Source organism: Bombus impatiens, unplaced genomic scaffold (genome assembly GCF_000188095.3).
Source record: "Bombus impatiens unplaced genomic scaffold, BIMP_2.2 scf_0080, whole genome shotgun sequence".
NCBI lineage: Eukaryota > Metazoa > Arthropoda > Insecta > Hymenoptera > Apidae > Bombus > Bombus impatiens.
In genome coordinates this window covers 317166-331479 of record NT_176499.1, presented here as the reverse complement: position 1 = coordinate 331479, position 14314 = coordinate 317166, and the positions used below count along the sequence as shown (strand labels likewise).

The 14314-nt window shown below is 38.8% G+C and overlaps 1 protein-coding gene across 1 annotated transcript in view; it reads left to right on the top strand.

Moving 5' to 3' along the window:
• The first annotated feature begins 436 nt into the window (after nucleotides 1-436).
• LOC100744435 overlaps nucleotides 437-14314 on the top strand; it is a 68087-nt gene continuing 54209 nt past the window's right edge. Inside the window, exon 1 of the mRNA XM_012394183.3 lies at nucleotides 437-3169. The gene's annotated coding sequence lies outside the window, so the exon portion shown is untranslated. The remainder of the gene's footprint in view (nucleotides 3170-14314) is intronic.

The window sequence follows — 14314 nt, the reverse complement described above, 5'->3', positions numbered from 1 at the left end:
GCTTTGAAAAAGATTTAGAGGTCGAAAAAACGTGCACGGAGCAAAATATCAGGAATGTTCATTGGCCTGACACAGTTCTTTGCATGGACAAAAATAACTGAGATATTAACAGAAGCAAGATAAATTCGACTAACAGACAACATTTATAACCAAAGATATTAAACGACGTTTTATGTTAATATATATATGTGTGTGTATGTATTATACGTATTATACGTATTTTATACATATAATATAGTATATAGTACATTAATCAACGACAAGGCGTGCAATATTGCATCGTAAAAGTAAAAATCTGTCGGAACTTGTCAATTTTACCAACATCTGTTTGCGTTACAGGAATATTAAACAACAGTTGTGTTCTAAGAGTAATTCTGTCGTTGGTAGAGTCCGAACAATTTGTTTTAAACGAGCGTAATAATATATCTGCGGGATGTCTTGTACTTTCCTCACGCGAATCTGTGTTAAGTGAGATACGTCATGTTCTAGATGAAGTACGCTTAATATCTCGCTAGCGTTCTTTTCGCGATCGGCATTTCACAATACTCGGAAAAAATCGCATAGTTTACAAAGAAACGTTCATGGACGAGGCGTTCAAGTGTCAACTGGTAGAGGCCGTCTCATATCTTTAGTGGAACGACAATTGCGACTGCAACACCGAGCGCAAGTCGCATCCGTTAGACGCGCGCCAGAGAAACGGAAGTAAAAATACGAGAACAGAGACGTCACGGTTGATAGCCTTGGTACGCTTGAAATTTATTAACGATGGAAAGTTACCGGAGATCTGGTAACAGTTATCCGATCGACGAACATCATTCTGCACGTTCAACATCGCGTGTTGACTGCTCCTGTGACAAGTGTTTGATAGATAATTTTTCACGAATTCTCTCGGACCTTTGGTTATATCTGTCAGAGGCAGCATGAATAGTACACACGGTAACTGTTAAACGTAAGTTTTGAACGATGGTGGTGTCGTACGATGGTGGACAAGTACAAACTTCGTATTCGTAAACTTAAAACTTGGTATTCGATGCTGTGAAAACACCAAATGTTTCGAAGGAAAAAATTATTTTGGAATCGTTTAATAGCGAAAAGTATGTCTTTTTCTTTGGTGGAAAACCAAAAACATTGTTGTGTTTCACACATCGTCTTAACTTTTATTTTTGCTCTGTTTCATTGCTTTTATAGCTTTTATTTTATTTCTCCATTCCTTTTAATTTGACACGAAAAGTTTTGAAGTTGGTGCGTTGCCGTACGCATGTGGTCTCACCTGCTGCACCATTTTGCAAGGTGAATATGTAAATGAGAAATGCAGCAACGCGTTTTATCGAAAAAACGTAAGGACGGCGTTGCACGTGTGTCGTCAGCAGCGCTTGAAAAAACACAAGACGTCGATGTATATTAACAATGTGATAAGAATATTATAGAAATTTCGCATTAGCCTGTACTAAAATAGCCTGTAATCGGTGAGCGCGAATCACGAGCTAACTTCACATTACTATTCATGTAAAAATGAATAGTCTACTTTGCCATATACAGAATGAACTATTGTAGAGAGACGGTAGCCACGTGCGACTTAATGCAAGAACTCTCTTTCGAAGCAAGAACGACCGCCAGTCGTGTTTCTCCGTCGGAGACGACGACATCGGCATCGAGTCGTAGATCAATGGCGAATCATAAACGCACGTAGTTTCTTCGTGAAAGAGAATCGATAAAAATGAAACGAGGACGATATTGCGATGGTCACCGAAACGGATGAACCGCTTCAAGAGAAGAAGCAAAGAATAGAAAGGGAAGAAAGTGGCGACGAAGACCAGGAAACGATAAATGAACGGAGGAAAATAAAGTATAGATTGGCAAGAGAGAAGAAAGCGAGAGGAAGAAAGAGTAATTGCTACTGGCGCGATAAATAGATAGCCGAAGGAGGAAGCGAGGCAAGAATTTTTAGTCGCAGCGATGGGAACTCGATCCTATCGTGAACAAATCTACGTTTCACGAGTATTCAATGATTTTCATGACTGAACGACAAAGTCTAGGAAGAAGGAAGGAGTGTGCTCGCATCGGAATCAACGACTCGCTGCAGATTCCGAGGATTTGCAACAGGATCAAAGACAATAGGGTGCAAGAGCAACGCTAGACTCGAAATTTCCGTGATTCCAGTCCATCACTGGTTGGCGCCATCTAGCAAGGCGAGCGACCGAAAGAGAAAGAAATTCTCCGAGGGATCGCGACGCAGGATCTAAAGAGGGACGAGGGATCACGAGGGAAAGACAGAGCAGCGGCGGTGGAAAGGAGACGGAGTAAGATCGTCGTAGCTCCGCTTGCGCTCTCAGGCACAAACTACTCGACCACCAGCCAGCACGGATCCGAAACCCTATCTTGCGTTGTCTCTTGGTTACTCGCTTCGTAGAATACGTTCAGCTTGCGCCCCAGGAACGACGCGGCAACCCCGAATCGCGTTTCGATTCCTTGCCTGCGTCTCTTCTCGCCAGAAGAAGAGACATCCAACGCGACATCAGACTCTGAAAAACGCTCGAACAAACATTAAATCGGCTCTCTGCGCTTGACCGTCTCTGGAGAACAGGCCACCTGTTTTTATCATTGTTGTTTCTAACGTTTGTACGGTTTCCTTCTTGTAGCCCTATGCACGATAATGAACATAGATGAGCAGAGTTCGGCTTGCAAAAGCTATCTGTACGTTGTGACTTTATCAAAGGTTCGTTCGAGTAACGATCTTCTAAACAGAATTCTTGCAAATAGCAAGTGATTCGTGTTGATTGGAACATGTGGGGTTAGCCTGTGCGAGACGAGCTTTCGTAGGATTCCCCTGTCGAGAGGGAAAAGTGATCCTCGAGGAGAGTCAGCGATGTTTAGAGGTTGTTAGAGACTGCTTGATAAAATCCTTTCTTCGCATAGAAGGAACATGGACGATTGCGATAAATTGTGGTGAATATTGTGGAAGAAGAGAGCAGTAGGAAGACCGTGCGGAAGGAAGCAGCAAGATCGCAAGATGAAGAAGATTCTGTGGATGGCGTGATACAAGTACACTTCAGCTGCTAGCAAAACTTCGTGCACGTGCTGCGAGGATCATCGATCATCAGTCTTCGTTGAACACTGTGACCGATGGGATTCACCGCATGGCACGTCGAATCCAGTTGATATTTAACAGGTGAGTTTATCTTTTAATCCTGTTTTTTACAGATTAGAATAATCTGAAATCGTATTTCGTACGACTAAAAAATGAAGGGAATCGTGTTAGGTAATCGTAGTCGAAAAAGATAGCACAAAATTTGGCCACATGGCAAAGTATTAACGAAACTGAATGAATTGCAATCATATCCATATGCCCAAATTAAACACCTGCTGTAACATTTGATTTGTCAAGATAATAATCGATCTGCCAAACCGTTATTTTTAACACACTAGTGTCTGTATCGATTAAGATTTATCATCATCTAGGCTACTAAAACTCATACAACCGATTATTCTTCTCTAATCAGCGCCCGTTCATTAATCACCTGTTAAAAATTTGTTGTTGAACGTCTTCCTTCGTCATACCACCTAGTCAGATAAGTCATTATATTTTTGGTCAGAGGAACGACGATCGTTTGACCAACTTACGCTGAATAATTTAATAGAAGCAGTCTTGACGAGCTGCTGCCAAACATTTCCATTTGTTGCTTACTAACGTTTTCTTAGTTGAGTACGAAATTCACGATGTTTTCACTTACTTTGCGAATTCGTAAAATCTCTGAAAACAGAGCTGAACACTTTGATCATCGACTGTGAATAAAATTTATGCGAGGTACGTGATATATATGCGTATAAATACAAATAGCTGCTATAATACCATCGCATAGAAAATAAACATACGTATTATACGAATAATAAATATGTACAATATTTGACGTCTCGAATTTTGCAATTTCTTCGATGAATATCTACGTTCGTAATTGATAATTTACATTCGTTAATGGAGCATTCGGTTTTAGCTAGATACACGAATTACTTAACAATTTTCGATTCCGGGATCTCAGACTTTTTAATGCGTTGTCCTTGTACCAAGTCAACGAATTGATTTTACAATTTCTTGCTTCATGTTTATTTTAATGCTTCTAATGACTCGAAACGTGTCGAAGGTTCGAACAAAGTTAGAGGGAATTAGCACCGTTATTTCTCCTTCTTCGATCGTAATCACGATTGCGAGGTTGGCCATCAAGTCTTTTGATTTTCACTTAATTAACGAGACGGCTCGTAAAATTGCTGGACGAAAGAAAACCGCGTTCGAGAATCGAAGGGAGCAAAGATACGATCTCCTCCTTGACGGCGTACAGAAACGACCTTGCAAGGCCACATAGAAGCCGCCTCGACACACACACCCGCTTTATACTCGTAAAATAAGACCAGAGAGACTTCATGAACGTGCTAGAAACCAGCAGCAGGTCTCACCTATGGAGCAAGCTTCCCCTTCATCTGTTAGACGGGTTTTGCCACGTTCATTCAGCTTCGCCACGCCTCGATGCTCCAGTTTCCGTGATCGTCCGTTTTCTTTCGTTTCCTCTACTCGCGAACGATTATCAAAACAGGTCGATCACTATGCGTAATTGATCCACGATCCATCATTGTTTCAGAAACGTCGAGTTTATGGTGTTGATAATATTCAAAGCGCTCCTTCAAATCTTTTAAATAAATATTAAACTTTTTATTATAATTTTATACAAAATGCACGATGTAGCATGGAAATCGTATTAATCATGAAGCGAACTTTCATTTCACCACGTTCTTTTTATTTCAGAGATTATTCGAATGAAACGGGTATCATTGACTGTTCTATTATAAAATTCAATATTAAACAGATAAGTAAAAATGTTACTATTTGGAGCCATTACGGTTAATACGTATCGGTATCAATACGCAATAATTATATTAATTGAATTGGTTTTGGCCGAGACGATCAAGTCAAAGCTGGCACACTTCTGCCTTCATGAAATATCTTTTTCATTTTACGTTTCATTTTCTCTTTGCACGATAAAGAGGTAGAAAGGAAAGAAAACGACGTTTTCAAGAACGAGCAGGTCTGCAGCGTTCTGGTTTGGCGAGAAATTGGATTAAGTCGATTACGAGATCGCTAAACCATTAATTAACAATGCTTCAATACCTTTCATCATGGACGATACTTTTGGTGTTCTCCGTGTAGCTGGTTTCAGAGAAAGAAGCGTCACAGATCGTAAGAGAGTCAATTACGACGATCGATGATCAATGGCGATTAATCAATCGACCCAGGCTCGCGCTGCAATCAAACATCGTTTACGTCGTTTCAGTGCCACAGAGAATAATTTTAATTATCAAGCGGCGAACAGGTGGCCGTGCAGTAAAACGTTTCGCGACAGTAATCGTCTCGGCATATCGTTAACGTTCGCGATAGAACACTATCGGCTTTTACAACTTTGTAATTTCGCTTGCTTATAAATGCTCATGATCGGGAAAACCATCCAATGACTTGTCTTGTGTCTTGGCCACATTTACACAATAATCGAACATACCGCGAACATATTACGCGGAAGTTCAAAGCGAATTATTCGACCATTTGCTACCCTAGCGGGATACGGAAGCCTGATTTTTACGATTTTCGCGCTCGTCATCTTTTCCATCTGTCAAAACTGACTACCAGCAGCGATCGAACTGTTGTACCTACAGTTATAATTTGTGATTTCAACAAGTATCCCTCAACGTTGCCCGATGTTCGTGTTAATGATCTGTTCAAGGTCTGGAAGAACATTTCGTAACATTTATCTAGCCTCTGCGTGCGATATTATATGTAAAGTTAATGGAAGCTTATCTTCGCTCTTAAGTCTTCGTATTTTCTTCCCCTTTACGCCGTCATCGTAGAGACCAATCAACCACCACTCTTTTATACCATCTCGCGTATTACACGATGTAAGAAATTGGTTTCTGAAATGATATAACTGACACCTAGCGCACTGGTCATCCATTACGGATGAAAACGTGCAATCAGACGGGCCCGAAGCGCGATCCTAAAAGATACCAATTCGAAGTAGTGGTCGATTTCGATTGGGCTGCAATTACGATGATTACGTTGCGATCGAAGGTCTCGTAATAGGTCGAAAGTGATTCGGATGCCAGCGCAAGGGATATGGAATTTCGACGGTGTATCGGTAATTCTTCTGATCCGCTATTCTACGAGTTCTATTCATTGCATGGTTAATTTCTGCGCAAGTCTCTTGTTATTTAGACAGTGTGTGTGTTTCAATCGCACGGTTAAGTGTTGTCTTAGCTGTTCGATGAACGATTACAAGAGAGACTTCAGCGAGATTTGAGATTCGAAACTGATTTCCTACGTGATGTACCGGATTGAAAAGCTAAATACCAGGAAATACTGCTGGATAATCACGAACGCGAACATGCTAATCGATTGTGGCAAATAGAAATCGTTATGCCATTGTGAGGTAACGTAGTAACATTGTCGAATACCTTTCTAGCGCGCTGGAAATCGCAATACAGGCCTCGTTACAAGGTCTCCATGAAATTTACGCGATGCAAGAATCGTGGACGTTCGACTTACAATCGACTATTGCAGTACTGTGTAACAATCTTAGTTGGCAACGAGTGAAAATATAAGCGAGTGTTACAAGCGTTCTAAGTGAGTATGAAGCTACTTGTAATATTTTACTTTAATTTTATTCTCACTTGTAAAATAGCGAACAGATAGTTTAGATTTATAGATCGATCAAACTGTCCGGATTAATAGAGAATATACAATAACTACTAAAACTATACGATCTAATACCACATTTGTTGGAATTACTTGTTAAGCATAGGATTACTCGACATTGTAAAATTTTCTTCCTTCATTTGTGAGAAAATTTTCGATAAATTTTACACACAGATTTATGACTTACGGTCGCGTATAGAGTAGAGACGAAGACGCCATTTGGCCAATAATTCAGGTTTCCGTCGCCTCTCGATTGGATATTATATTTGCCACTGCTGCAGCCATCTTCCTCGTTTCTATGTAATTTATTTTTCTGCTTGTTAACTATTTATTAAGCAGATTCTGTTAAAAGATTTATCGTATTTAACGGTTCGTTTCGTTTTTACTCCTTTTCCACTTCTTTTTGTTTCCTTTTTTGGCACGTGTTGTCGGCACTTCTGTTTTCTGTTTAAAAAAAAAGGATAATAATAATATATATACGTTTTATTCGGTGGTCGATTTCTTATTCACTTTTGGAAGTAGCTTTCTGTTTTTTTATGTCTCTCGAATACCATTAATCACAGGTGTACGACTACGTGTTCGACTACGAGAGATTTACAGACGAGGAACGAAATATCCGGCATCCGTGCGTTAAATCTCGACTGTGCTTTCGTCCACTTCGCCTTGTGCACGCCCACTTCGATCACTCGCTTGTAATTCGTTTAGTTACACCTTGTTACGTGCAAGCGAAACACGATAATATCGCACTTAATTACAGCCGCCTATGACGATACCGCACTTTGTGATAACAAGAAAGTTATAAGAGACGCGTAAAAATATAGACGCAAAGTAAAGATATCTTTTATAGGCAAATTGCATATCCTTACGTAAAATCGTAGCGGTACTTGTTCCTCCATTAACCAAACATCGTAACCAAAACAGTTGCAGTAAAAAAGGAGAAAAAAGGAAGCGCGGATGGATGGCTACAATTATCTTTAACGACGGAAGGTTCGATGTTCGTAACTTTACGATTATGTAAATTACATACGACCGTTCACGTAACATTCTTGTTAATTTTTCTTTTCACCCGATTATCTGCGAGATTATTAAGAGATTATTCGCGGAGCAACGCTAGCTTGCAGAAATTGCATGGCGAAGTGAAAAGTTCGGCACAAAGAACGAGGAAGCGAACAACGGGAGGAAATTTAGTAATCGAACGGCTCTATCTTACGCCGAAAGATACACAAGATGACGACGATAGCGAGTATATAAAACACTTTCACTCGAATAGAGAGTGTTATAATATCCTCGTTAAGAGAATAGCATAATTACAAGCGTGTTCTAATTATAACACGTTCGACAAAGACTCGTCACAGTTTAAACGTGTTTCAAAAGTAAAAGCATATTGAACGTCTCGTTGCATTCGTCTTGTTCTTCTCATCCTATTTCCCATACTCGACCAAGTCAGTGGTTTTTTCTACTTTTAAAAGACGATCAACAAAATAATTTGAATATCAATCACTGGGAAGCCAAATTGATCAACTTAATGCCCTGAAAATTCCTTTGGTATCACTATACGTGATTGATGTTGCATTTTTTAGGAACTAAACAAGCAACTCTAGCGCTGAAAGAAGTTGATCGGTTTGACTTTTGTGTGATTCGTATCACTCATAAATCATTTGAAGCGTAAATCTGTTCTTTTTTCGTTACGAGATTACACGTTACGTATCTGCAATCGCTGCGCGATTATTACTCTCATTTGCTCGATAATGAACACCCGTAGAACACGTGTCTCATTAAGGTTTTCAATTACCTTCTGACGTTCACCTGAAACCAGGAGTACCGCTATCAACGAATACAATAAAATGTCTCACGATTTTCTCTAATCTGTCATCAATTCCGATGAGAAAGAGAATTCTGCTAGGAAAGGCCAGTGGACCGATTACAGCTGGCAGCCTTGACGTTTCATTAATATCACGATCGTTAAACATTCATCACGAAGCAACGATTCTTTCTTGTATTCCTGATATTCCTGTTTTTTAAAAATACTCGAAAAATCAATGATTCGTTTATTTTCTCGATCTTTCTGTGATAAATCAATCTAGTGAATGACTCGTCGTAAATTGATAGAACTTTCAGAAACAGATGTGCCTGATTTGATAAAAAATTGTTGATAACGTATATACATAAGTAAGGATAATGCGTATGAAATTTTTGATTAATTCAATAGTTGCTGGATTTACTTTATGAATGAACGTCGAGATTCCGAGAATAAACGCGATTCTACCGCCCACGAGTTCATTTGCGTGCCTCGAATCATAGATCTCGACAATGTAATAGGTTGCGATATATTACTCGCTGACACTCATGCACAACCAAACGGAATAATCGCGTGATTTAAGGATTTCACTGTATTCATTAAACCACGATCTTGTTGCCGAGGTCCTCTCGTGAACGAACTTTGTTACGAATAAATGACTCATCGTAGATAGATGCGTCAAGTAGAAATGCGAATTTATCGCGGAAAAGTTCTTGTATCATTAAGAACATCTATTTTGCGAATTAATTCATTGATGGATTTTTTCAGCACATGAGCGATGAGACGTTGAATAGAAAATTTCGATTGACGTCCCCGTTGATTAATTATTCGAAAGAAAAGGAAATTGAATCGCGCACGAATAGGCTGATCAAGCAATAATACGATGTAACGATCGGTACTGTCGCTATAAACCTCATCTTTTTACGCAAGCTGATTTTTATCGTATCGTATTATTGAGAAATAATTTTTACAAAATTATTGAATTTATGTTTAGATATTTTTAAATCGTTGTGAATATGTAAAATATACTTCGAACGAAAGTCTAATTTAATTTCGGGTTCTGATCTTATCTCAGACAACCATATACAGTTAGCTTCTATTCAGTAAAAATGATAGTTATCGCTGGAATTGCCAATTTTTTTATATTTATTTTTATTATGTTTATTTTTCAAATATAATTTCATCTAAAATATCAAAGCTATAGATCGTGTAGAGTTAACAAATTTAAACTCGAATCAGGAGATTTTAGTGTCAAAGAACAGGTTCTATCTGTCGCCGTGATCAGTTAAACGCGTTTCAGTCTCTCGTACATACAGTGTGCAATGTGTAAAAAGTGTTCTCGAACTGCCTTAACTGGAGTAACAGGTTGCAGGTGTAAACCTTAACCACGACACTTGTATCCTACGGGAGAAGGAATTCAAGTGTAACGCAAACTTGACTTGCAAACTCATGACGTACACGCTTATCGGATTGTTTAATCTTCATTCACTTACTGCATATTAATATGATATCTTAATTGATACCGTTATCTCTTCGGACGTGTCAGAAAAAATGCTTTTTTTGGCATTTTAATGAACGAGAAACCTGCTCTCCAAACTCGTCCCTTATTTCATTTACCAAATCACGAACTGTTCTTATTCAAATCATTCTTGATATAACTACAATATATTTTTCATATGATAATTCACTGGTGTTTCAGCGTGTGAAAATTTACTTGACGACCAACGGCTCGCGAAGGTATTTGAATATTTAAAAAATTATTAATAATGTAAACCTTTCGTAATATACCACAATATAGTACTGTAATTTATAAAATTCATTTATAGAAATTTACTTCTTGTTAGTTGTAGGAAAAAGTGTCTATTAGCACGGAAAATTTGTAACTTGTGATTTCTAAAATTTCGCTAAGGCTACAGATAGCTTAATTGCAATGAAGTTAGCGTGACTGTCATTCTCTACGTCCAGTTTGCTCGAAGAAAAATTGAGATCTCTTCAGTTTTCAACGGCCTATTCCATGAAAAGTACATAATATATTCCACAAAGTACACGCGAACAAGCTTCTTCCGCGTTATGATCACCGCGATACGCTTTTGCCGCTGTTTTCTTATTACACGCTTACCAACGCTTCTTTTTCTGATCCACGTTGTTTCCTTCTGGCCAAGATGGAACCCTCCTTCCGATCCCCTACCGTTCCCTCAGCAAACCCTTTCGTTTTCTAATTAACAATACACGTTCGTGCATCCCGGCTATAATAATGCATAAATTTACATAAAGAACTTTGACTGAAACGGAAAGTTCCCCGCGCTTCTCCTACGCCTTCCAACATTTAATCTCGGTGATAGAATTCTATAGCGCTCCGACGATCTTAATCGTAAATTTTTGCAAAGACGCTGTCTGAGTACGGAGTAACGCGGCACATACTAAGAAACATGGTGTTTGCTCAGATGAATTTCATTTTCACTAGCGCAGAATCCGCTTTCGAAAGAAGGAACAAACGAAGCTACGTGGTATTTTGTTTCTTTGCTTTTAAATACGCCACGTAGCTTATGCAAATAGCGTATACGAATAAACACACGTATAGATATAATCCAACGAGAAACAAGTTCTTATTCGTACGTTTTACAAGAAATACAAACCTTCGAGAACGAACTGTTACAATTCTTTGCAATCTCTAGGAAAAATTACAATTTTTTTCATATGACCACTCCGACGGTTCTAACGTTAAAAGTGTTTACATCTCGCTTTCGATCGCTTCTACGGTTTAGTTCTCAGCCGATGATACGATTCTCAGAAGGTTAGGATTTCGCATAATTTCTATACAAATCTGCTCGATATTCGTCTGGTTGGCTCGTTGGCCGGTAACCGGCCGTTCCAGAACGCTAGCAAAATTCCACCGCACTTGGAATCGATTCGCGTGATATCCTTCATGGCATCCGTTAACCGATCCCCATGTATATCCTTGTAAAAACATTCTTTTCGTTCGCACGGCGATGGAAGAGGGCTGAAAGAGGGCATAGAATGGAGAATCGCGCGATAGATCGGCGTTCACGTCACGCCGCGATGATCAATACGAACGTTTCTGTATGTGGCTGGTTTCCTACGTGCGTTTCACGCATACCAAAAGGTTACGTAATTGCTACGTGCTGTTATTATAGCTGGTTATTAAATTACGAATATTCCAAATTTCCATCTTCTTGGTATACTTGAGAGGTATGAACGAACAACTATCGTAGCGAAGTGTATTAATTAGTAAGACGTTGTACAGATACGTTTTGATGGTTTAAGGCCACAAATGGAATATATGGTAAGTCTCATTTCCTTTCTTTTGTTGAAGAACAATTTAATGATTCACGATATGGCGAAGCAATTGTACACGCGGACATTTTCAATGATGTTGCTATTAATTCATTGGTACGCGTTTCGATGAATAGGGAAAGGATATGTCCATAGAGCTGGAACTAATTGAGCGAAGTTACTGTGGTTTACGTTGCGATATCAAAAGTGAGAAGAAGCGAAAGGGAAAGAGGAAAGAACTCGATCGTTGGAAAGTAAAATGTGGCGAACACTCGTTAAATAAAATGATGCGGAAACCTCTGATCTAGAATATAACAGAATCTTAATTGCCGTTTTAATAAGAGCAACCAAATATAAGAATGGAAACACGTATTTATGTTTTAATGGAAGAAACACGATGAAGGAAACGTCATGGTTCGCGTGAGAAGAATATAAATGTTAATTAATTGATCGTTGTTACGTCGTCTAGATGGATTTAACCACGATTGGATAACTTTTATAGGAAGAGGTGATCCTGGATAGCCGCCAAGTCTGGCACCGACATCCACGTTGTCTGCAATTCGTAACGACAAATAAATCAGCCTGCGCGGCCGACGTTAATTGAAAAAGAGGAGAAAAACGTCAAATGACAACGAGGTGTAGCCACGATCGTACTCACTTCTCGGAAAGTCAATGGCATGAAATACAAAAGAAACGATGCATCCTTTCAACGAAACGCTTGAAGAACTGCCGATGCACACGCGATCCGTATGCTAGCTCACGTACAGGCAGAAATATGATTGATAATAAACGACTACTCTTTTTATCAAACACACGAGAGTCGTTGTATGATTTATACGGATCGTTTTATTTTTTATAAATTTCCTTCGTCTTAATCGTGTGCATACGCATACGTAAGAACTATCATTTAATGCAAAAGATACGCTGAAGCAAAATAAATTTTCTTCTACTCGAGTTGATACGAAAGCAACGATCAGATGAACTTTCACCCATAAATGTCGAGATTAGACATTTTTTGAATTGTAGGAAAAAGATCGTTTACCACTTGTTGATAAAAGAAATTGCTTTTTTCGTATTTAAAGTTACAACAGTTATTTACAAATAATGTAGATATTATCTACTAAATAAGTATTTCTCGACGCAAAACGTGGGCTATTACGAAGAAACATCGTAACCTGTCTGACAGTTGGTTATGTACTAATCGAATGATTATCCTCACTTAACTATTAAAAAACTATGTATGTGAATAAGTTAATATTCGGTAACAGTTACTCTTTGAATAGCGTGAAAAAAAAACCAAAGAGAGGAAATAGAGGTAATCACGAGGAGTCACGAAACATTAAAAACACCTTTTACAGGAAGCGTGTTGTATTATATGAATAAAAGTAAATACTATAATTACTTTCACGTCCTCTGTATTAAGAATCTATTTCTTCGATTATACGTATAGCTGGATAACACTTGAATGGACCAAAGGGAAGAAGAAATAGGAGAAAAAGCAGAGGCTGAACGGAAGGCACACGCTAGTTCTTGCACATAAATTGGACAGGGCTGTTTTTTACTTTGCGGAATGCGATGTGCGCCAACGGCGTTGTAGTGGAGCTATCTATAGGGAATTGCAAGACCGCCAGGGAAAAACCGCTGCTTTACGATACACGTATCCTCGAAAACGCGTTGTCTTTGGGGAATCCTCTAATTATCATGAAATACGGTACTCAACTTCCCTCCGGCTCGTGCTATCTATTCGTGCCTTTCGATCGATTGACTGATTTACGCTGCTGTTAACATCCATTATCTAAGAAAGCATTATTACTCTGGTAATTTCCACCAGAAACCTTTTTCCTGCTTGCCAGTCGAATCTTATGATCTTCACGATCGCCTATCTCTTCCCAGTACGAAGATAGTTCCACTATACCTGCAGCAATAGACGTTTCAATGTTGCTTTCCAACTATGTAATTAGCTTCTTAGAGACACGAAAATTCGAATACTTCAAACTCTTCGATATAAAATTTTGAATGTTTGGATAAATATTTAACAATTTTCAATCCTGATAAATCTGGAGCTTCGGGCGTTTTATACAAACTTTGAAGATTAAACGAAACTCAGGATTACAAATTTACTGAAACTTAGTATTTTAAGTATCGAGCCTTGTCGTTTCAAGTAATTTAGAACTGGAATTAACGATTTTCAAGCGATTACGTCACTGGGTAACAAGATCGTGTCACTCATTCGTTGACAATTTTCGTTACACCACGAAGTTCCACCGTGTCTAACGAAACAAACTATTAGATTGTTTCGCAAAAAAAAAGCTGAATTATTAATCAAACATCGTAAAACGAGACTACGGGTGCTCGGTGTAAAGCTCGTAGAAGGGACAAAATTATTTTGCGAATTATAATCATACGACCAGGTAATTTCTCTTCAATTTCGTTAATGTACCGAACAGTAGCTTGGATCGGCGCAGCGTAAGAAAAATCACGGCCGAGCG